Below are 24,259 nucleotides of genomic sequence, written 5' to 3' on the forward strand. Positions count from 1 at the left end.
CCAAATGATCTCTGAAGCAATACAAGTCGATGACCTGTGGGGTGCAAATGGTGGAATTGAGCACACAGCGACCGTGGTTTCTGCAGCAGCTCATCCAGGCTGGGAAAGTGGCGGAGAAATAGCTGTACCACCAGGACGTGAGCCATGCAAGGCACATATGTGAGTTTGCCCCAGCATAGGGCTGACACTAAGTTCGCACTGTTATCGCACACGGCCTTCCCTGGCTCCAGGTTCAGTGGAGACAGTCATTACTCAAACATGGCCTTCATAGCTGTCCACAACTCTTGAACTGTGTGACTGCGATCTCCAAGGCATATTAATTTAAACATTGCCTGATTGCGGTGAGTCCTGGCGGTGCAGTTCGGAGGTGGGGGGATTTTCTCTGCACTGTTGGAAAGCGTGTCTCATTAAGGCAGAGGGCACAGTTGGAGGCCCTAGAGGATATGGAGGAAGCAGAAGCAGTGGAGGAAGTGTTAGCTACAGAGGTTTGTACCACAAGCCTTGGGAATTCCAAGAATTGGTGGTTTAGTTCTCCATCCTCTGATGTGTAGTGGTTTAGTTCTCCAACCCTAGGTGTTTAGTAGTTTAGTTCTCATACCAATGTTGTCTACTAGTTTAGTTTTCCATCTTCTGGTGTTTAGTGATTTAGTTCTCCAACCCTAAGTGTTTAGTAGTTTAGTTCTCCAACCCCTGTTTCCATCTTCTGGTGTGTAGTGGTTTAGTTCTCCAATCCCAAGTGCCCTGTAAGCCTTGGTAATTCCAAGACTTGTGGAGCAGCCCCTTTCCTGCCTGCCCCTACAGCCACTAGAGTCACCCAGTGCCCAGATATGTAATGCCCCTGGCCATGTTTGCTCAACCAGGTGTCAGTGGTGAAATGCACCCTAGCAGACATACATTTTTTCAAGCAAAGGGTGATGTTTTCTATGACATGCTGGTGTAGCGCTGGCACATCTCTCTTAGAGAAGTAATGGAGACTAGGTAAATGGTACTAGGGGACTGCGACGGCCATCAGGTTTCAGAAACTGTGTGTATCTACCAGGCTGAAAGGCAGCATTTCCGTGGCCAACATATTGGAAATGGTGAAGTTCAAGCTCTTAGCTATGGCATGTGTAGGAGGAAACAATGTTTTATGTGACCACAACTGCGTGACCGAGGGCTGGCTGCTGAGTTGAGAGAGGGTGGAGTAGGGTGAACACGACACACTGCTGTACTGTAGGTGAGGTGCAGGTGGAGATGTTCTGGCGGATTGAGAACAATGTGGTGTGCTCGGTGAAACAAAAACAGCAGGCATGTCCACCTCCGTAACAGCTGACGGGCTCTCACTCACCCCGACTGTAGCGGATGAAAAAGTGGAAGTTCTGTGGCCAGAGACCTGTGTGAGAACACTTGCTATGATGACAGAGGAAGAAGCAGGAGGAAGAAGCAGCAGATGCAGTTGATGGGGTGGTTGGCACGGCCCGCTAGACCAAATGTTAGTGCAGTGAGATTCCCAGAGTAACGCATGTTGATCACACATGTGCCAGTTCATGCATGTACTAGTCAAATTTTTGGATTTTTTGCCTCTACTGGGTCGTTTTTTTACAAAGTAGGCAGATATCGTGAGTTGGTTCATCCTTTGTGGTCTCAAAAAGGGCCCAGGCTAGGCAACCCAATCCCCGTTCTCCCATTCCTCGCCCTGAGAGTCACCTTACTCCTTTTCCTGCCCTGATAGCACAGTACAGTCCACGTGCACCTCAGGTATGAGACTCATCAGGATCACCTCCACCCACGGGGGGTTAACGTCTGGTGATGAGGGTCTGGAATCTGCTTGGACCCTACTTCGTCCAGCCATGGATCCAACTGAAAAAAAAATGTGGGCATCGGTGCAAATGCTTTCCTCTTATTGAGTCTGTGAATCTTTGGAGCAGACCTCTGATGCCCATGGGATAGAATGTGTGAACAGCTCTGCAGACTCGCCCATCTGTGGTTCCCCACAGTCAGTTGGGTAGTTGGAGAGTTATGATGCAGGGTGAAACAAGAGTAATTGGAGTGCCACTTCTGAGGACTGTACTATGTGTGATGTTAAGGTAGAGGAAGAGGAGCAGAGGCAACTTGATGCAGCACTTACCATCTACTGGAGCACATGCTTATCCCTGTCTCACAACCCTAAACAGTCATTCTGTACTTTCAATTCTCTCCTCTGTCCTCCAGCTCCCCCTCTCTCTCCTCTCATCTCAGCTGAAGACTTTGCCTCATTCTTCAAGCAGAAGATTGACAATATAAGGCAAAGCTTTTTCTTAAAGTTCCCACAGCCCTTCCTCATAGCTACTCATCTCTACTCCTTCAAAACAAACTTCTCCACGATCATGGAAGATGAACTTTCCTCTTTACTAACATCTCACCACCTGTGAACTTGACTCGATCCCGTCCCATCTCATTCCAAACCTTACCACAGTCTTCATCCCAACCCTAACCCACCTCTTCAACTTGTCACTAACAACTGGTGTCTTCCCCTCATGCTTCAAACATATCTCAATCACACCCATCCTCAAAAAGCCCTCTCTTGACTCATTCTCTGTGTCTAGCTATTGCCCCAGATCACTTCCCACCTATGCAATTCAAAACTAATGATATGACCCTTATACAATTATATTGGCGTGTGTGGGAGAAGGTACTTCCCACAGACGCCAAACAAAACTAATGGAACAACACATCCATTTTGAACTGTCCTCCCACCTCTCCTCCTACTCTCTCTTTGACCGCTTACAATCTGGCTTCCGACCGCACCATTCTACTGAAACTGCCCTGACTAAAGTCACCAATGACCTAATAACCGCCAAATCCAAGCGACACTACTTTGTCCTCCTCCTGGAGGACCTGTCATCTGTCTTCGACAAAGTAGACCATTCCCTCTTACTACAGACTCTCTCATGTCTTGGCATCACCGACTTGGCCCTATCTTGAATCTACTCCTACCTAACAGACTGGACATTCAATGTCTCTCAATCCCACACCACCTCCTTATCTCATCTGTCTCTGTATCTGGAATTCTCTACCCAAACATATCAGACTCTCACCTACTGTGGAAACCTTCAAAAGGAAACTGAAGACCTATCTCTTCTGACAAGCGTACAACCTGCAGTAACCCTCACTCCACCATACCGCTAGACAACCAGCTCTACCCTCACCTACTGTATCTTGACCCATCCCTTGTAGATTGTGTGCCCTTGCTGCAGGGTCCTTTCTCTTTCTGTGACTCATTTTGTTCGATATTATTGTACTTGCTGTCTGCTATGTATACCCCTTTTCACATATAAAGCGCCATGGAATAAATGAGCGGTGTGGCCCTTATTGCTGCTCTATATAAAAACTACCCAAATCCTATTTTAACGGTTATAAAGTGTTCAAGGGCTGCACTGACAACATTGAGCCACCTTTTAAACACAACAAAAATAAATGATTTTTTTTAAAGGCTGTAATCACTTTTGGATGAGGTGCAGCAGATTAAACATTTGGGAGCGAGGGGGTTTGTCACGGTGATATGCCAAGCGGAGGACCCGTTGTGCCCTGACAGACATTGTCATCCCCAAACACGCCAAAATTTAATTTTTCATATTCTTTGGCGTCCTGTAAAGCCAAATCATAGTAGGCCTTTTGTGGCTCCCCAATTAAGTATGGCGTCAGAACTTCCGCCTACTGATCTGCCGGGAGTTTCTCTCTATTGACGACCCTTTCGGAAACGGTTAAAAAGGCCTTTATGTCATCACCTGGGGTCATCTTCTGCAAGGCTCTCCTCACCGCCTTTCGGACAGAGAAATCATCAGCTGACGTTGGAGTCTCGGTGAGTAAATCAATCTGCTGCTGCTGTTGGCGGAGCTGCTCTCGATGCTGCTCCCGTTGCTGCTGGAACTGCTGCTGCTGTTACTCCCGGTGCTGCTGCAGTTGTTACAGATGCTGCTGGTGTTGGCTTTGGACCAGATACTTAATCAGCTCCTCCATTTTGTCTGACCGCTGTTCAGTGCTCATAGCCGCCTTCATCCAGGACATGTAGTCTGCCCACATCTGTCACACTTGTCACACTTGCCTCCTGGGGATCTTGCTCGCACTTCTAACACCAACTGTGGTAGATCGGCTCACTTGGTTGCACACAGAGGTACAAGGAACATTGTCTCTTTAAATCTTCTGTGGTTTATTAAGAGTACTGCATAATCCACAGCATTGTTATCAACACAAACACAGCCTTCCCGGCCTAACAGGAAAACAAAACATAACGTATGGCACAGTCCTTGTTGCTACGGGTAAACGCCCACTTCCAGAACAAAAACAACTCAAGGTTTAGCTTTCCTTAACATGCACACCACAGCTCCAGAGCTCGTGCCTCCAGGCCCTCCTGACACCAAATGCTCTGAAAGGCTGTGATTTTATCCTCTGAGTTCCTCCCTCTCTACAGGTGTCTAATCACCCTAGCACCAAGATGGCTGATTAACCCACTCGTGTGCTGGAACCTTTTTCCTATGTATAATTACTGCATCTATTAATCTCAGTGCTACATATCTCCCCTCCAGTACTTTGCCAGTGACCCAGTCACAATATATATATATATATATATATATATATATACAGTACAGACCAAAAGTTTGGACACACCTTCTCATTTAAAGATTTTTCTGTATTTTCATGACTTTGAAAATTGTACATTCACACTGAAGGCATCAAAACTATGAATTAACACATGTGGAATTCTATACTTAACAAAAAAGTGTGAAACAACTGAAAATATGTCTTATATTCTAGGTTCTTCAAAGTAGCCACCTTTTGCTTTGATGACTGCTTTGCACACTCTTGGCATTCTCTTGATGAGCTTCAAGAGGTAGTCACCGGAAATGGTCTTCCAACAATCTTGAAGGAGTTCCCAGAGATGCTTAGCACTTGTTGGCCCTTTTGCCTTCACTCTGTGGTCCAGCTCACCCCAAACCATCTCGATTGGATTCAGGCCTGGTGACTGCGGAGGCCAGGTCATCTGGCGTAGCACCCCATCACTCTCCGTCTTGGTCAAATAGCCCTTACACAGCCTGGAGGTTTGTTTGGGGTCATTGTCATGTTGAAAAATAAATGATGGTCCAACTAAACGCAAACCGAATGGAATAGCATGCCACTGCAAGATGCTGTGGTAGTCATGCTGGTTCAGTATGCTTTCAATTTTGAATAAATCCCCAACAGTGTCACCAGCAAAGCACCCCCACACCATCACACCTTCTCTTCCATACTTCACGGTGGGAACCAGGCATGTAGAGTCCATCCGTTCACCTTTTCTGCGTCGCACAAAGACACGGTGGTTGGAACCAAAGATCTCAAATTTGGACTCATCAGACCAAAGCACAGATTTCCACTGGTCTAATGATGTCCATTCCTTGTGTTCTTTAGCCCAGACAAGTCTCTTCTGCTTGTTGCCTGTCCTTAGCAGTGGTTTCCTAGCAGCTATTTTACCATGAAGGCCTGCTGCACAAAGTCTCCTCTTAACAGTTGTCATAAAGATGTGCCTGCTGTTAGAACTCTGTGTGGCATTGACCAGGTCTCTCATCTGAGCTGCTGTTAACCTGCGATGTCTGAGGCTGGTGACTCGGATAAACTTATCCTCAGAAGCAGAGGTGACTATTGGTCCTCCTTTCCTGGGGCGGTCCTCATGTGAGCCAGTTTCTTTGTAGAGCTTGATGGTTTTTGCAACTGCACTTGGGGACACTTTCAAAGTTTGCCCAATTTTTCGGACTGACTGACCTTCATTTCTTAAAGTAATGATGGCCACTCGTTTTTCTTTACTTAGCTGCTTTTTTCTTGCCATAATACAAATTCTAACAGTCTATTCAGTAGGACTATCAGCTGTGTATCCACCTGACTTCTGCACAACACAACTGATGGTCCCAACCCCTTTTATAAGGCAAGAAATCCCACTTATTAAACCTGACAGGGCACACCTGTGAAGTGAAAACCATTTCCGGTAACTACCTCTTGAAGCTCATCAAGAGAATGCCAATAGTGTGCAAAGCAGTCATCAAAGCAAAAGGTGGCTACTTTGAAGAACCTAGAACATAAGATATATTTTCAGTTGATTCACACTTTTTTGTTAAGTATATAATTCCACATGTGTTAATTCATAGTTTTGATGCCTTCAGTGTGAATGTACGATTTTCATAGTCATAAAAATACAGAAAAATCTTTAAATGAGGTGTGTCCAAACTTTTGGTCTGTACTGTATATATACAAGGGTCAGTCAATAAGTAATGCCTCCTATTTTTTTTCTCCTTTTAATTGGCAAGAAATTCAAATGCAATTACATAGGTTGAAAACCACAACATTAACGATTAATTTGTCACTTTTCAATATAATCTCCAACCATTTTCACAGTCTTGGTCAACCGTTTAACAAGGGCATGTATTTCAGCATGGCAAAAAGCATTCTTGGGACCCACCGTGTACAAACTTTTCTGTATCCCAGTTGTCCAATAATTTTCATCACACTGCCTTTACTGAGGCAGATAATGCCACACAATTCATCTGCAGTCACCCGGCGGTCACCACGAATGATGTCATCGACTCGCTGAATGTTGCTTGGAGTCACTGCGGTTACTGGCCTGCCACTCAGCATTTTGTCAGCCAACGGTGATGACCCTTCAGCTGTGTTACAGCGACGAACCCATCGTCTAACAGTACTGACATCCACTGTTGCATCACCGTACACATTTTTCAGTCTCTCATGAATTCGAATGGGCGTTTCACCTTCTGCATGCAAGAATTCAATCACAGAACGTTGTCTAATACGAACATCGATGTCAGCCATTTTACAAATGGATACAGTCCTGCCACCTGTTGGTGCAGGAAGTTGCAATTGCTGTGGATTGGAGAAGAAGGTTTGAGGAATTGTGCCAAATTCGAATATTTAACATAACTACCTTATTTAAGGAGAAAAAAAATAGGAGGCATTACTTATTGACTGACCCTCGTATATATATATATATATATATATATATATATATATATATATATATATACACTGTTCAAAAAAATAAAGGAAACACTTAAACAAAAGAATATAGCTCCAAGTAAATCAAACTTTTGTGAAATCAAACTGTCCACTTAGGAAGCAACACTGATTGACAATCAATTTCACATGCTGTTGTGCAAATGGAATAGACAATAGATGGAAATTATTGGCAATTATCAAGAAACACTCAATAAAGGAGTGGATCTGGAGGTGGGGACCACAGACCACATCTCAGTACCAATGCTTTCTGGCTGATGTTTTTGTCACTTTTGAATGTTGGTCATGCTTTCACACTCATGGTAGCATGAGACGGACTCTACAACCCACAGAAGTTGCTCAGGTAGTGCAGCTCATCCAGAATGGCACATCAATGCGATCTGTGGCAAGAAGGTTTGTGGTGTCTGTCAGCGTAGTGTCCAGAGGCTGGAAGCGCTACCAGGAGACAGGCCAGTACACCAGGAGATGTGGAGGGGGCCGGAGGAGGGCAACAACCCAGCAGCAGGACCGCTACCTCTGCCTTTGTGCAAGGAAGAACAGGAGGAGCACTGCCAGAGCACTGCCAGAGCCCTGCAAAATGACCTCCAGCAGGCCAAAAATGTGCATGTGTCTGCACAAATGGTTAGAAACCGACTCCATGAGGGTGGTATGAGGGCCCGACGTCCACAGATGGGCGTTGTGCTCACAGCCCAACTTTGCAAGATGCTTGGCATTTGCCACAGAACACCAGGATTGGCAAAGTCGCAACTGGCACCCTGTGCTCTTTACAGATGAAAGCAGGTTCACACTGAGCACATTGACAGATGTGACAGAGTCTGGAGACGCCATGGAGAGCGATCTGCTGCCTGCAACATCCTTCACCATGACCAGTTTGGCAGTGGGTCAGTAATGGTGTGGGGTAGCATTTCTTTGGAGAGCCGCACAGCCCTCCATGTGCTCGCCAGAGGTAGACTGACTGCCATTAGGTACCGAGATGAGATCCTCAGACCCCTTGTGAGACCATATGCTGGTGCAGTTGGCCCTGGGTTCCTCCTAATGCAGGACAATGCCAGACCTCATGCGGCTGGAGTGTGTCAGCAGTTCCTGCAAGATGAAGACATGGAAGCGATGGACTGGCCCGCCCCGTTCCCCAGACCTGAATCCGATTTAGCACATCTGGGACGTCATGTCTCGCTCCATCCACCAACGTCACATTGCACCACAGACTATCCAGGAATTGGTGGATGCTTTAGTCCAGGTCTGGGAGGATATCCCACAGGAGACCATCTGTAACCTCATCAGGAGCATGCCCAGGTGTTATAGGGAGATCATACAGGCACGTGGAGGCCACACACAATACTGAGCCTCATTTTGACTTGTTTTTAGAACATTACATCAAAGTTGGATCAGCCTGTAGTGTGCTTTTCCACTTTAATTTTGGGGGTGACTCCAAATCCAGGCCTCCATTTGTTAATAAATTTGATTTCCATTGATGATTTTTGTGTGATTTTGTTGTCAGCACATTCAACTTTGTACAGAACAAAGTATTCAATGAGAATATTTCATTCATTCAGATCTAGGATGTGTTATTTGAGTGTTCCCATTTTTTTGAGCAGTGTATATATATATAAATATAAATATATATAAATATATATATATATATATATATATAGTGAGGCAGTGACCGGGATCGTATACGAGGGACGTTATATATCTCCCAGAATGTGTACAGAGACCTATTAAATCCATTGGAGTGCATTGCAGTCAGACACAGCTGCGGCTGCAATGCAGGAATGAAGGTGAGCAATGACCTGGTCAGGCTATCTGGCTAAGGCAGATTAAGTAAAACCCGGCAGGGCCTTCATTTCTTGGAGGAGGTCACAGGAGGCAGTGGGGCGGCCTCCTCCCTCCCACCCGGGTTTTCCAGTGGCTCTTGCCACAGGTCCTTTAAAATCCTTGCACTAAGGATTAGTGTTGTTCTCTGTTGGGACCTGCTAGGAGCATAGCAGGAAAGCTCAGCAGGACTGAGTGTGGCTGAACCCCGCCTGGGAAGCCTCTGCACCTGTCAGGCTCTGAGCAGCCCGGCGCGGCCGTTGTCCCCAGCAACCGTTGTTTATGGACTCATGTTAACCCGGCTGCGAACCGGAGGACTTTCTGTTTACCTGTAAGATGCTGAATAAACGCTGTTTATGTTGGACTTGCTTGGGTCACTGCCTCAGTGTGAACACCGCCGCCTTACAATATATATATATATATATATATATATATATATATATATATATATATATATATATATATATATATATATATATATATATATATATATATATATATATATATACAGTGCCTACAAGTAGTATTCAACCCCCTGCAGATTTAGCTGGTTGACACATGCGGAATTAACTTGGCATTGTGACATTTGTACTGTAGATCAGCCTGGAAGTGGGAAATGCACTGCAGCAAATTTTGTTTTTTTTGTTTTTTTTGTTTTTTTTTAAAAACGTTAAAAGTTAATTCAGAGTGTCATTTATTATTCAACCCCTCAAACCACAAGAATTCTGTTTGGTCCCCCTAAAGTATTAAGAAGTAGTTCAGGCACCAAGAATAATGAGCTTCACATGTGTGGATTAAAGATCTCTTTTGCCAGCCTTTTCTGACTATTTAAGACCCTCCCCAAACTTGTGAACAGCACTCAGACATGGTCAACATGGGAAAGACAAAGGAGCATTCCAAGGCCATCAGAGACAAGATCGTGGAGGGTCACAAGGCTGGCAAGGGGTACAAAACCCTTTCCAAGGAGTTGGGCCTACCTGTCTCCACTGTTGGGCGCATCATCCATAAGTGGAAGGCTTATGGAACTACTGTTAGCCTTCCACAGCCAGGACAGCCTTTGAAAGTGTCCTCCCGTGCTGAGGCCAGGCTTGTCCGAAGAGTCAAGGCTAACCCAAGGACAACAAGGAAGGATCTCCGGGAAGATCTCATGGCAGTGGGGACATTGGTTTCAGTCAATACCATAAGTAACGTACTCCACCGCAATGGTTTCCGTTCCAGACGAGCCTGTATGGTACCTTTACTTTCAAAGCGTCATGTCAAGGCTCGTCTACAGTTTGCTCATGATCACTTGGAGGACTCTGAGACAGACTGGTTCAAGGTTCTATGGTCTGATGAGACCAAGATCGAGATCTTTGGTGCCAACCACACACGTGACGTTTGGAGACTGGATGGCACTGCATACGACCCCAAGAATACCATCCCTACAGTCAAGCATGGTGGTGGCAGCATCATGCTGTGGGGCTGTTTCTCAGCCAAGGGGCCTGGCCATCTGGTCCGCATCCATGGGAAGATGGATAGCACGGCCTACCTGGAGATTTTGGCCAAGAACCTCCGCTCCTCCATCAAGGATCTTAAGATGGGTCGAAATTTCATCTTCCAACAAGACAACGACCCAAAGCACACAGCCAAGAAAACCAAGGCCTGGTTCAAGAGGGAAAAAGTCAAGGTGTTGGAGTGGCCTAGTCAGTCTCCTGACCTTAACCCAATTGAAAACTTGTGGAAGGAGCTCAAGAATAAAGTCCACATGAGACACCCAAAGAACCTAGATAACTTGGAGAAGATCTGCATGGAGGAGTGGGCCAAGATAACTCCACAGACCAGTGCCTGCCTGATCAGGTCTTATAAAAGACGATTATTAGCTGTAATTGCAAACAAGGGTTATTCCACAAAATATTAAACATAGGGGTTGTATAATAATTGACCCACACTTTTATGTTTAAAATTTAATAAAATTCAACTGAGCAACATAACTTTTTGGTTTGTAAGATTTATGCTTCTGTTCATAAAACCTACTCTCGTTTGCAGTTTAAAGGCTCTAACTTATTTGCATCTTATCAAACCAGCTAAATCTGCAGGGGGTTGAATACTACTTGTAGGCACTGTATATATATATATATATATATACACACACATATACATATACAGAGGGGGAAATAAGCATTTGATCCCTTGCTGTTTTTGGAAGTTTGCCCACTGATAAAGACATGAACAGTCTATAATTTTAAGGGTAGGCTAGTTTTATCATTGAGAGATAGAATATTCAAAAAAAATCAAGAAAATCACATTGTTTAAATTAGATTTTTTTTTTTGCATTTTACAGTGAGAAATAAGTATTTGATCCCTCTGGCAAACAACACTGAATACTTGGTGGCAAAACCCTTGTTGGCAAGCACAGCAGTCAGACGTTTTTTGTAGTTGATGATTAGGTTGCGCACATGTCAGGAGGAATTTTGGTCCACTCCACTTTGCAGATCATCTCTAAATCATTAAGATTTTGAGGCTGTCGGTTGGCAATTCGGAGCTTCAACTCCCTCCATAAGTTTTCTATGGGTTTAAGGTCTGGAGACTGGCTAGGCTATTCCATGACCTTACTGTGCTTCTTTTTGAGCCACTCCTTTGTTGCCTTGGCTGTATGCTTTGGGTTAATGTCTTGCTGGAAGACCCAGCCACGACCCATCTTCAATGCTCTTACTGAGGGAAGGAAGTTGTTGGCCAAAATCTCACGATACATGACCCCATCCATCTTCCCTTCAGTACGGTGCAGTCGTCATGTCCCCTTTGCAGAAAAGCACCCCCAAAGTATAATGTTTCCCACACCATGCTTCACGGTTGGGACGATGTTCTTAGTGTTGTACTCATGCTTCTTCTTCCTCCAAACACGGCGAGTTGAGTTAATGCCAAAGAGCTCAATTTTTGTCTCATCTGACCACAGCACCTTCTCCTGATAACTTACAGAATCATTCAGGTGTTCATTGACAAACTTCAGACGGGCCTGCACATGTACCTTCTTGAGCAGGGGGACCTTGTGGGCACTTCAGGATTTTAAACCTTTAAAGCGTAATGTGTTACCAATGGTTTTCTTAGAGAATGTGGTCCCAGCTGCCTTGAGATCATTAACAAGTTCCCGCCGGGTAGTTTTTGGCTGATCTCTCACCTTCCTCATGATCAACGATACCCCACGAGGTGAGATTTTGCATGGTGCCCCAGATCGATGTTGATTGATAATCATTTTGTATTTCTTACATTTTCTTACTATTGCACCAACAGTTGTCTCCTTCTCACCCAGCGTCTAACTTATGGTTTTGTAGCCCATTCCAGCTTTGTGCAGGTCTATGATCTTGTCCCTGACATCCTTAGAAAGCTCTTTGGTCTTGCCCATGTTGTAGAGGTTAGAGTCTGACTGATTAATTGAGTCTGTGGACAGGAGACTTTTATACAGGTGACTATGTAAGACAGCTGTCTTTAATGCAAGTAATGAGTTGATTAGGAGCGTCTAACTGGTCTGTAGGAGCCAGAACTCATAAAGGTTTGTAGGGGATCAAATACTTATTTCTCACTGCAAAATGCAAATAAATTTATCTAATTTATACAATGTGATTTTCTTGTTTTTTTTTTATATTCTATCTCTCAATGTTAAAATTAACGTACCCTTAAAATTATAGACTGTTCATGTCTTTGTCAGTGGGCAAACTTCCAAAAACAGCAAGGGATCAAATACTTATTTCCCCCACTGTATAAACACTCCTCAATCATATATGGACATGCAATTGCAGAAGCATCTGCTTGCTATCCTTGTGCTGTCTGTGCTTACCATTGCAATGGGTATGTGAAAGTTTGCAGTTTATATATTTTTTCATAGGAGAAAAATCACTGATGGAACACTGATGGTAAAAACTGTAACACTGACCAAACACTAAGGAAAATAAGGTAAAAAACAGTGATGAAATTCGGACTGTTTTTTTTGCATACCAGAAAAATGACTGACATCTGAGTGAGACCTTAAAGAAACAAATCAAAATTAGGTTTTAATGTTATGGCTAATTGGTGTGTATTACTTCACATCTCAATTAAACCTTCCTCAGTATAAACCATTATCCTTTCAAATAATACATCTAAATATTCAGAAGCTACATTTCAGCTCGCAGCTTTGTTTTTTTAGATATGCAAATTAAATATGATCCTTTAATTTAGTAAGTCCTCTGCTATATGTTTCATCTGTCACTGCTTATTCTGCTCAGTTAAAATTGTGCTTTATTCAACTACAAATAGCCCTGGGTTGAAGAATTGGTTATACTTAATATTTGTCAGTCTTGTGTTTTTATCTCACCAGGGATTATCATGAAAGAACAAGGAAACACTTAGGTTATGTTCATACAGAATTTATTTTTTTAAATCAAATGTTTTTTTATTAGTTTTTATAAAGAAAGGTAAAAATAAAAAAACAATAACAACCAGACAAACATTGGAGAAACACAGTTCTCCACCCCCTAACATTAAGAATAATTAAACATGAGTTATTTATATATCTTGGCTCTGCAAAACCAGCATAATTAGATGGACAAATATTTGAACATAGTAACAATAGTCAATCCAATCATACAGCATTTTTGATCTACTCCAGAATCCCATATGTTCCAAACTAGGCATTTTCCAATCAAAACACTGCAAAAGAATGTTGCAAGAATACACAGATACATCCATATTAATGTGGCTTGAAAACAGACTGAATTCCTATGCAGCAATCACAGTTACTTCCCAGTACAGTAATGCAGAGATATATACTGAAAAGCAAAAGGAGAACAAAGTTTTGAACTTTTGACTTTCAGGCTCCATATCTCACCATCCACACCTGTTTCTAGCGTGAGACTACCATAATTTTATAGACAATCATCTCAGCTATCTCATACATAGATTTGACTTGCAACTATTTAGCATATGATTAGTTATGCAGATTCTTGTCATGTTACTACATTGTTACTGTTTTGCTCCTGGTTGTGGAAAAATATTTTTCTTCCTATATACTACAAAATATAACCTGTTTTCACATTCTCTAATAGGTCAGTGTGTTATTAGGTTGATTCCCAAGTGAAAGGTCACTGATTCAAATCAAGGAGGAGCCATGAAGAAGATTAACCAAGAATAGAGAAACGGCATCATTCAGCTCATCAATAACGGTCTCTTGGCCAAGAAAATTGCTAAACTGCATCATATCAATGCAGTGACAGTTGAAAGAATAAGAAATGAAGTCCGTCCGTCCATTCAAAAGCCAAGAGGTGGTTGTCCAGGCAAAATATTGGAGTCAACAAGGTTGCTCATCACAAGGTCTAACAGTTCTGGCACGACAAACACCACAGTGGAGGTGGCTCATATGCTTTGTAATAATGAGATCTAGTGTTGAGCCAACATGCTCGACACTGCTCGGTACTCGCCCGAGCATCACGCTACTCGGGATGTTCGGCGAGCACCGAGCATTTCCGGGTTACTCGGGCGGGAGCTCGGGTCTCCGCCCTGCATGTTTGGTGCTCTTTACAGAGCCAATGAACATGCAGGGATTGCCAGCCAGTCACTGTAATGCCGCAGCCATGTTGGTTGTGGGCATTACATTGATTGGCTGGCCGCACAGCGTCACCTCGAGTATTTAAAACCAGGCGCCGCCATCTTGGACACAGACAGCTGGGTTCAGACAGTGTAGGGACAGCGCTGCTGATTAAGGGAGAGATATGTACTGCAAAATAGTTAGTGTAGGGTCTGTAAAGGCTGCCAGATCAAACAAACAGTCCTTATCAGGACTAATATCCATCCTAGATATCAGGCAGGCAGGCAGGCTGTATAGGAGACACAGTGGTTATACCAGCAAACGCTGCATTACAGTCCTGTGTGCTCCTGTTGCTGAAATTGCTGGACTTAGCTCCAGGTCTCGGGGCCAGGAAAAATCCTTTTTTTTCATCTAAATCCTCTTTTTTCTTCCTCCTTCACACTGTACAAATACCCGTCTTATCAACCTTTTGGTGTCGTCCCCCCACCAAAAAAAAAAAAAAAAGTGTGTCTGTGACAGTTCAGACACAAATATATCTGTTTAAAATAGTCTGGTGTAGGCCAGAGAAACAGAAGTGTGGTTTTGCAGTTCCACGGTTCAAACCTCAATATTATCCACTTTTGGGCCATTTGTACCTAAAAAAAAACAGTTTGAGTGTGTCGCTCACTGTTCAGCCGCAATTATATATATTTAAAAAAGTCTGGTATACACCAGTAAATTATAACTGTGGTTTTGCTGTTCCATGGTAAAAAAATCTCTATTATCCTGTTTTTGGCATTTTTTGCTGTAAAAAAAAAACTATAATAGTGTCTCCCTGATTGTTCAGACACAAATATATCTGTTAAAAATAGTCTGGTGTAGGCCAGAGAAACAGAAGTGTGGTTTTGCAGTTCCACGGTTCAAACCTCTTTATTATCCACTTTTGGGCCATTTGTATCTAAAAAAAAACAGTTTCAGTGTGTCGCTCATTGTTCAGCCGCAAATATATATATTTAAAAAAGTCTGGTATACACCAGTAAATTATAACTGTGGTTTTGCTGTTCCACGGTAAAAAATCTCTATTATCCTGCTTTTGGCATTTTTTGCCGTAAAGCAAAACAGTAATAGTGTCTCCTGATTTTTCAGACACAAATATATCTGTTGCAAATAGTCTGGTGTAGGCCCGAGAAATAGAACCGTGGTTTTGTAGTTCCATGGGTCAAATCTCTGTATTATCCTGCTTTTGGCATTTTTTGCCGTAAAGAAAAACAGTAATAGTGTCTCCTGATTGTTCAGACACCAATATATCTGTTTAAAAGAGTCTGGCATACACCAGTAAATTATAACTGTGGTTTTGCCATCCCACCGGAAAAAAATCTCTATTATCCAGCTATTGGTATTTTTTCCGTAAAGAAAAACAGTAATAGTTTCTCCCTGATTGTTCAGATTGTTTAAAAGAGTAGAGTGTAGGCCAGAGAAATAGAACTGTGGTTTTCCTCTTCCACGGTTCTAATCTACTTTTTATTACCCTTTTTCTATTGATAGTGTGAGTGTAAGCTATTTTACTTCCTTTACAATGGGCAAGGCGCGTGGCAAGGGATGTGGAACTGGACGTTCTGGTGATGGTGCGTGTAGAGGACGGGGCCGTGGCCAAGGTGAAAATGTGCCACAACCAACAGCCATATCTTCTCACTCCCACTTCTTGACCGAATTACTAGGGAAGTACAGAACAACACCAGTATTGCGAACTGATCAGTGTGAACAGGTTATTAATTGGATAGCAGATAATACTTCCAGTTACCTGGGCACCACCACCTCCGGTCTGTCTTCCACACGGTCAAATCTTAGTAGTCGTGAGTCTCGACCGCATACTCCTCCTCACCCTGATGCTCCTTCCTCCCACCATGCCGAGTGTCGTCAGACAGGAACTGATCCCACACTTGGACACTCTGAAGAGCTGTTCACTGGTCCATTTCTAGATTTGTGCCCCTCGCCTGCTCCGCTTGAAGTGGTGGAAGAGGAGATCCCATGTAGCGATGCCCAAATATTTTAACAGCCACGGCCACAGGAAGTAGACGCTGGCAATTTGTCACAAGAGGTGGACGATGACGAGACACAATTGCCAGGAAGTGAGGAGGAGGATCGTGGTGCGCAAGTGGAAGAGGAGGAGGTGGTGGATGATCTAGTAACTGACCCAACGTGGCAGAAGGACATGCAGAGCGAGGCCAGCAGCACACAGGGTGAGGGAGGCAGTGTACCCCAACAGGCAGGAAGAAGCAGTGTAGTGGCCGCACACAGAAGGCAGGCAACAGTTCCCCGTAACACCAACACGAGGGACGTTGCCAGTACAACCTGTAGGTCTTCCAGAGTCTGGAATTTTTTTAAAGACTCTGCTGATAACCCCAAAAAGGCCATTTGTTCCTCCTGCCATGCCAGCATCAGCAGGGGTGACAAAACTACCAGCCTGACCACCACCAGCATGATCAGGCACATGGCAGCAAAGCACCCGATTTTGTGGGGCGAACCCCAGGGTCCACGACCAGTGTCAGCGGGTGTCACCACTGCTTCTTTTGCTGTTGTACGTGCAATAGAACCCCCTGTTGTGTGTGCAAGGCAATCCCCTGTCCATACTGCATGCAAAGATGCCCCCTCCTCTCAGTCTTCACTTGTTCTGGCAGTATCTCAAGAAATAGCATCAACATCCACATCCACGTCCTACCGCAGCGTTCAATTGTACATATCCCAGACCTTAGAACGAAGGTGGAAATTCGCAGCCAACGCCCCAGAGGCCACAGTCCTAAATTCGCACATTTCACGACTGCTTGCGTTGGAAATGCTGCCTTTAAGGCTGGTGGAGACGGAATCCTTCAGCAACCTTATGGCTGTGGCCGTCCCTTGGTACTCGGTCCCCAGCCGACACTATTTTGCCCGGTGTGCCATCCCCGCACTACACAAGCACATGTCCCAAAACATCTGCCGTGCCCTCAAAAACGCAGTTACTGGGAGAGTCCACCTGACAACGGACACGTGGACAGGTGCTTGTGGCCAGGGACGGTACATCTCCCTGACGGCACACTGGATAAACATAGTGGAAGCCGGGACCCAGTCGGACCTTGAGACGGAATACATCCTCCCCACACCGAGGATTGCGGGCCCTATGTCAGTCAGAGTTGCCCCCACAGTGTACAGATCCTGCGCATCATCCTCCTCCTCCTCCTCATGTTAAGCCTCCATCTCAGATATCACCACATCAGTTACAAGCTGGAAGCACTGCAGTACTGCCTCCGCCAAGCGGCAACAGGCTGTGCTGAAACTCATAACCTTAGGTGAGAAACCTCACACTGCTTGTGAGTTGTGGACAGCTGTGAAAGAGCAGGCAGATCTGTGGCTGACACCACTGAACCTACATCCAGGCATGGTCGTGTGTGACAATAGCAGTAACCTGGTGGCGGCTCTGAAGCGAGGCGAGATCACACTCGTACCATGCCAGGCTCATGTGCTTAACCTCGTGGTTCAGCGGTTTCTTAAATCGTACCCCGAGTTGCCAGATCTTCTCGTCAAAGTACGCCGCCTGTCACCTCATTTTCGCAAGTCGGCTACAGCTTCCGCCGCCCTTGCAGTGTTGCAGCAGCATTTGCAGCTTCCGTCACACTGACTGGTGTGTGATGTCCCCACACGTTGGAACTCTACCCTCCACATGTTGCAAAGGATTTGTGAGCAGAAGAGAGCAGTTGTGGACTACCAGCTGCAACAAGGCCGTCGATATTCAGGTCAGTCTCCACACATAAGACCTCAGGAGTGGACTTGGATGTCTGACATATGTACCATTTTGACAAACTTTGAAGAGTCCACCAAGATGGTGAGTGGCGATGACGCCATCATTAGCGTCAGCATTCCACTTGCCTGTCGTTTGCAACGCTCTCTGCAGAGAATTAAAGAGGAGGCATTGCAGCCAGAGTATGATGAGATGGATCAAGAAGCCGTAGCAGTCGATTAAACACAGCCCAGCCTCATCTCATCCCAACGTGCATTGGGGGACAATGAGGGAGAGGAGGAGGAGGAAGAACAGGAGCTTGTTTCATGCGCTGTAGACAGTAGTACCTGTACAACTGTCATACCGTCGGTTCAGCGTGGGTGGTCTGAGGACAGGGGGGAGGAGGAGAGCATAGTCAGTCGTCATCTTGGTGAGGACACCAAAGTCTTGCCCATTACCAGTCTGGCACGCATGGCTGACTTTATGTTACGCTGCCTTAACCATGACCCTCGCATTGTCAAAATGTTGGGTGGCAGTCATTACTGGTTTGTGACACTTTTAGACCCCTGCTACCAGGAGAACTTTCACTCTCTTATTCTTGAGGTGGAGAGGTCTACAAAAATGGCGCAGTACCAGAAGGCCCTTGCTGCAGAACTGTTAAAAAAAATTCACATCAGAACACGCTAGCGGCAGAGGTCACAGTTCATTGCCCAACCAAGGCGTACATGCAAGAGAGACGCAACTCCAATCCAGCAGAGGCAGGGGAACACTGTCAATGTTCTGGGACAGTTTTCTCAGACCCTCCCTTCGGACAGACACTGAGGCGTGGGGTACTCTCACAAGGAGTGGAAAGTTTCAAAAGATGGTGAGGGAGTACCTTGCCAACCATACCAGCATCCTCCGTGATTCCTCTGTGCCTTTTAATTATTGGGTATCCAAGCTGGACACTTGGAATGAACTCGCTCTGTACGCCTTGGAGGTCCTGGCCTGCCCTGCCGCTAGCGTGTTATCGGAGCGTGTTTTTAGTGCCGCTTGGGGAATTATAACTGATAAAGGGACTCGCCTGTCAACTGACAATGCTGACAAGCTGACCCTTATCAAAATGAACAAGGGCTGGATTGGGCCAGACTTCTCATCACCATCAAATGACAGCAGAGTAACATAAAGTCAAATCCACTGTATTATTTCGGGAGGTGTATTCATATGCACCGCTTCACACCCACACATGGGTATACACTTCCTCATTTCGATTGTTTTATGTTCTCCTTATCCTCAGCCTCCACCACCACTATACCACCAGGGTGACCGTGGTCCGTGTTGCCATTATCGAAAGTTCCTCCGTCCTTATTTTTGTCATCTTTTGCTTGGAAGGCATAGGCAAAGACTATGGGAGACCCACTCCCCAATAATGGGAATAATGTTTGTAATATGCTGTACTGCATGGCTCTTGTAAGGGGCATTGCAAGTTCCTCCATCCTGATTTTTGGCAGCTTTTGCTTGGAAGGCATAGGCAAAGACTATGGGAGACCCACTCCCCAATAATGTGAATAATGTTTGTAATATGCTGTACTGCATGGCTCTTGTAAGGGGCATTGCAAGTTCCTCCGTCCTAATTTTTGGCAGCTTTTGCTTGGAAGGCATAAGCAAAGACTATGGGAGACCCACTCCCCAATAATGGGAATAAAGTTTGTAATATTCTGTACTGCATGGTTCATGTAAGGGGCATTGCAAGTTCCTCCATCCTAATTTTTGGCAGCTTTTGCTTGGAAGGCATAGGCAAAGACTATGGGAGACCCACTCCCCAATAATGGGAATAATGTTTGTAATATGCTGTACTGTATGGCTCTTGTAAGGGGCATTAAAACCGCCTTGTTAAGCCACTAGGACCTCCACTTCTCTTCCAAGGGGCATTAATACCGTCTTGTTAAGCTACTGGGACCTCCACGTCTCTTCCGAGGGGCATTAAAACCGTCTTGTTAAGGTACTGTGACCTCCACGTCTCTTCCGAGGGGCATTAAAACTGTCCTGTTAAGCTACTGTGACCTCCACCACTTTTCCAAGGGGCATTATAACCGTCTTGTTAAGCTACTGTGACCTCCACCACTTTTCCAAGTTGCATTAAAACCGTCTTGTTAAGCTACTGCGACCTCCACGTCTCTTCCGAGGGGCATTAAAACTTATAGTTCGATATGCGTTTGCTGTTCCTTCTCCAAGGTGGACTTTTTATGTATTTTTTCATGACCCAATAAACTATGGATTTTAGAAGATTGTTCAGCTGGATCTTCCTGGTTCCTCAATGATCATCTGGTAGCACTACTGGTTCTGTGCTGTTGATCTTCTAGGTGGGTGAGCTATTTTTTCTTACTCCCCAATAATGGGTAGAAGGTTTTTAGTACGCTGCAATCCACATCTGTTTCAAGGGGCATTGCAGTTCCTCATAATTTTTGGAAAGCCTTCCATTCACTGCTTAGGCCAACAGTGCACAGGAGACCCAGTTGCTATAAATGGAAAAAAATCGTTTAGTTAAGGCTCTCTGACCTCCATGTCACTTCCAAGGGGCATTGGAGTGCCTCTAAGTTTTTGGTAGGCATTGCACTCACTGTATGCCCTATAACTTTGTAGCCGAACCGCTCCTTTTGGTACAGAAACATATCCTACAAGACATGTGTAGTTGACTGGCCTGATATTGATGTGAATGTTCCTCACCTGTTCCTCATGCTCTTTCTCCTTTGCCACCACCTCATCCATCATTTATCACCTCAAGCTTTGTTTTAACGGGAGTCATAGAACTGGGATAGTAGCAGGAAAACATCCAGCAATCCTCGGAGGAGGTAGGATATGCGCCAAAACGCTGACCACCTCAGGCTTAGCCGCTACTACATACATACATGGGGATGGTTACGGGGACAAATAGTGGCGGCTGGGGACTGAGTATGGAGACCTTGCTGCCAAAGCAGCCATGAGGTAGTGGCCAGCTTCAGCCTCCTCCTAACTAAAAGGCCCCATTTCAAGTGCAAGCTAGCAGTATGGTATTGCAGCCTGGGGGTGGGTGGGTGGCAGGCTGCATATTTGCGCTTGCATTGCAAGGAATAGGGGAGGTACAATTGAACACTGCCCTGGGACAAGGACTTGCACGGGGATAGTTGCAAGCATAGGCGGATTATAATGAGGGCAATCCGGGCTACCGCCCGGGGCCTCGGGTCTCCAGGGGGCCCGGGGCTCCGGGGGGACTATGGCCGGATTGCCCTCATTATATGTGTGGCCCCACGGCACATACCGGCAGACAGTGGCGGGGGGGGGCCCCGGACCACTCCCCCAGCAGCGGTGCACGGCCGTTGCTTCTTCTTCGGCCGGGCCAGCACTGCAGCAGTTAACAACCCTGTGTGCTGGCCCGGCCGTGACACAGCCCTGTACACGGCCGCGTCTCCTAGCTGTGACGTCACGCAGTGCACGCCCGGCCTTCACTGCTACTTACCACCGGAGAGAAGCAGGAGCCAGGAGGACTGGAGCCGAGCCGGGGGATGGTGAGTGTGTGTGTGTGTGTGTGAGAGAGTGTGTATGTGTGAGAGTGAGTGTGTGTGTGTATGTGTATGTATGTGTGTGCAGGCAGATATCATTGTGTGATGTCTGTTTATATGTATTTTTGTGTTTCAAATGTGTTTATGCGTGTATGTATATGTCTGTATATGTTTGTGTGCGTGACTGCGTGCGTGACTGCGTGCGGCCTCCAGCGAGTATAGATGGCGCCGTGCGGCCTCCTGCTGTCTCTGGAGGGGGGGCCGTGCGGCCTCCCGATGTGTATAGATGGCACCGTGCGGCTCCCTGCTGTGTATAGATGGCACCGTGCGGCCTCCCGCTGCATATAGATGGCACCGTGCGGCTCCCTGCTGTGTATAGATGGCACAGTGCGGCCTCCCGCTGTGTCTAGATGGCTCCGTGCGGGCTCCCTGCTGTGTATAGATGGCACAGTGTGGCCTCCTGCTGTGTATAGATGGCTCTGTGCCGCCTCCCGCTGTGTCTAGATGGCTCCGTGCGGGCTCCCTGCTGTGTATAGATGGCACCGTGCGGCCTCCCGCTGCATATAGATGGCACCGTGCGGCTCCCTGCTGTGTATAGATGGCACAGTGCGGCCTCCCGCTGTGTCTAGATGGCTCTGTGCGGCCTCCCGCTGTGTCTAGATGGCTCCATGCGGCCTCCCTCTGTGTATAGATGGCTCCGTGCGGCCTCCCGCTGTGTATAGATGGCTTTGTGCGGCCTCCCACTGTGTATAGATGGCTACATGCGGCCTCCCGCTGTGTATAGATGGCTACGTGCTGCCTCCCGCTGTGTATAGATGGCACCGTGCGGCTCCCTGCTGTGTATAGATGGCGCCGTGCGGTCTCCCGCTGTGTCTAGATGGCTCCGTGCGGCCTCCCGCTGTCTAGATGGCTCTGTGCGGCCTCCCGCTGTGTATAGATGGCTTCGTGCGGCCTCCCGCTGTGTATAGATGGCTACGTGCGGCCTCCCGCTGTGTATAGATGGCTACGTGCTGCCTCCCGCCGTCTATAGATGGCTCCGTGCGGCCTCCTGCCGTGTATAGATGGCTACGTGCGGCCTCCTGCCGTGTATAGATGGCTACATGCGGCCTCCTGCCGTGTATAGATGGCTACGTGCGGCTCCCTGCTGTGTATAGATGGCAGTGTGCGGCCTCCCGCTGTGTATAGATGCCACCGTGCGGCTCCCTGCTGTGTATAGATGGCACAGTGCGGCCTCCCGCTGTGTCTAGATGGCTCCGTGCGGGCTCCCTGCTGTGTATAGATGGCACAGTGTGGCCTCCTGCTGTGTATAGATGGCTCCATGCCGCCTCCCGCTGTGTCTAGATGGCTCCGTGTGGGCTCCCTGCTGTGTATAGATGGCACAGTGCGGCCTCCCGCTGTGTCTAGATGGCTCCGTGCGGCCTCCCGCTGTGTCTAGATGGCTCCATGCGGGCTCCCTACTGTGTATAGATGGCACATTGTGGCCTCCCGCTGTGTCTAGATGGCTCCGTGCGGCCTCCCGCTGTGTCTAGATGGCTCCGTGCGGCCTCCCGCTGTGTCTAGATGGCTCCGTGCAGCCTCCCGCTGTCGATAGATGGCTTTGTGCGGCCTCCCACTGTGTATAGATGGCTACGTGCGGCCTCCCGCTGTGTATAGATGGCTACGTGCTGCCTCCCGCTGTGTATAGATGGCTATGTGCTGCCTCCCGCTGTGTATAGATGGCACCGTGCGGCCTCCCGCTGTGTATAGATGGCTCCATGCGGGCTCCCTGCTGTGTATAGATGGCACATTGTGGCCTCCCGCTGTGTCTAGATGGCTCCGTGCGGCCTCCCGCTGTGTCTAGATGGCTCCGTGCGGCCTCCCGCTGTGTCTAGATGGCACCGTGCGGCTCCCTGCTGTGTATAGATGGCGCCGTGTGGCTTCCTGCTGTGTATAGATGGCTACGTGCGGCCTCCCGCTGTCTCTGGGGGGGCGCCGTGCGGTCTCCCGCTGTGTCTAGATGGCTCCGTGCGGCCTCCCGCTGTCTAGATGGCTCTGTGCGGCCTCCTGCTGTGTATAGATGGCTTCGTGCGGCCTCCCGCTGTGTATAGATGGCTACGTGCGGCCTCCCGCTGTGTATAGATGGCTACGTGCTGCCTCCCGCCGTATATAGATGGCTCCGTGCGGCCTCCTGCCGTGTATAGATGGCTACGTGCGGCCTCCTGCCGTGTATAGATGGCTACATGCGGCCTCCTGCCGTGTATAGATGGCTACGTGCGGCTCCCTGCTGTGTATAGATGGCAGTGTGCGGCCTCCCGCTGTGTATAGATGCCACCTTGCGGCTCCCTGCTGTGTATAGATGGCACAGTGCGGCCTCCCGCTGTGTCTAGATGGCTTCGTGCAGGCTCCCTGCTGTGTATAGATGGCACAGTGTGGCCTCCTGCTGTGTATAGATGGCTCCGTGCCGCCTCCCGCTGTGTCTAGATGGCCCGTGTGGGCTCCCTGCTGTGTATAGATGGCACAGTGCGGCCTCCCGCTGTGTCTAGATGGCTCCGTGCGGCCTCCCGCTGTGTCTAGATGGCTCCATGCGGGCTCCCTACTGTGTATAGATGGCACATTGTGGCCTCCCGCTGTGTCTAGATGGCTCCGTGCAGCCTCCCGCTGTGTCTA

The sequence above is a fragment of the Phyllobates terribilis genome, unplaced genomic scaffold (assembly GCF_046119375.1).
Source record: "Phyllobates terribilis strain yellow unplaced genomic scaffold, ASM4611937v1 Scaffold_4__5_contigs__length_816908805, whole genome shotgun sequence".
NCBI classification, from domain to species: domain Eukaryota; kingdom Metazoa; phylum Chordata; class Amphibia; order Anura; family Dendrobatidae; genus Phyllobates; species Phyllobates terribilis.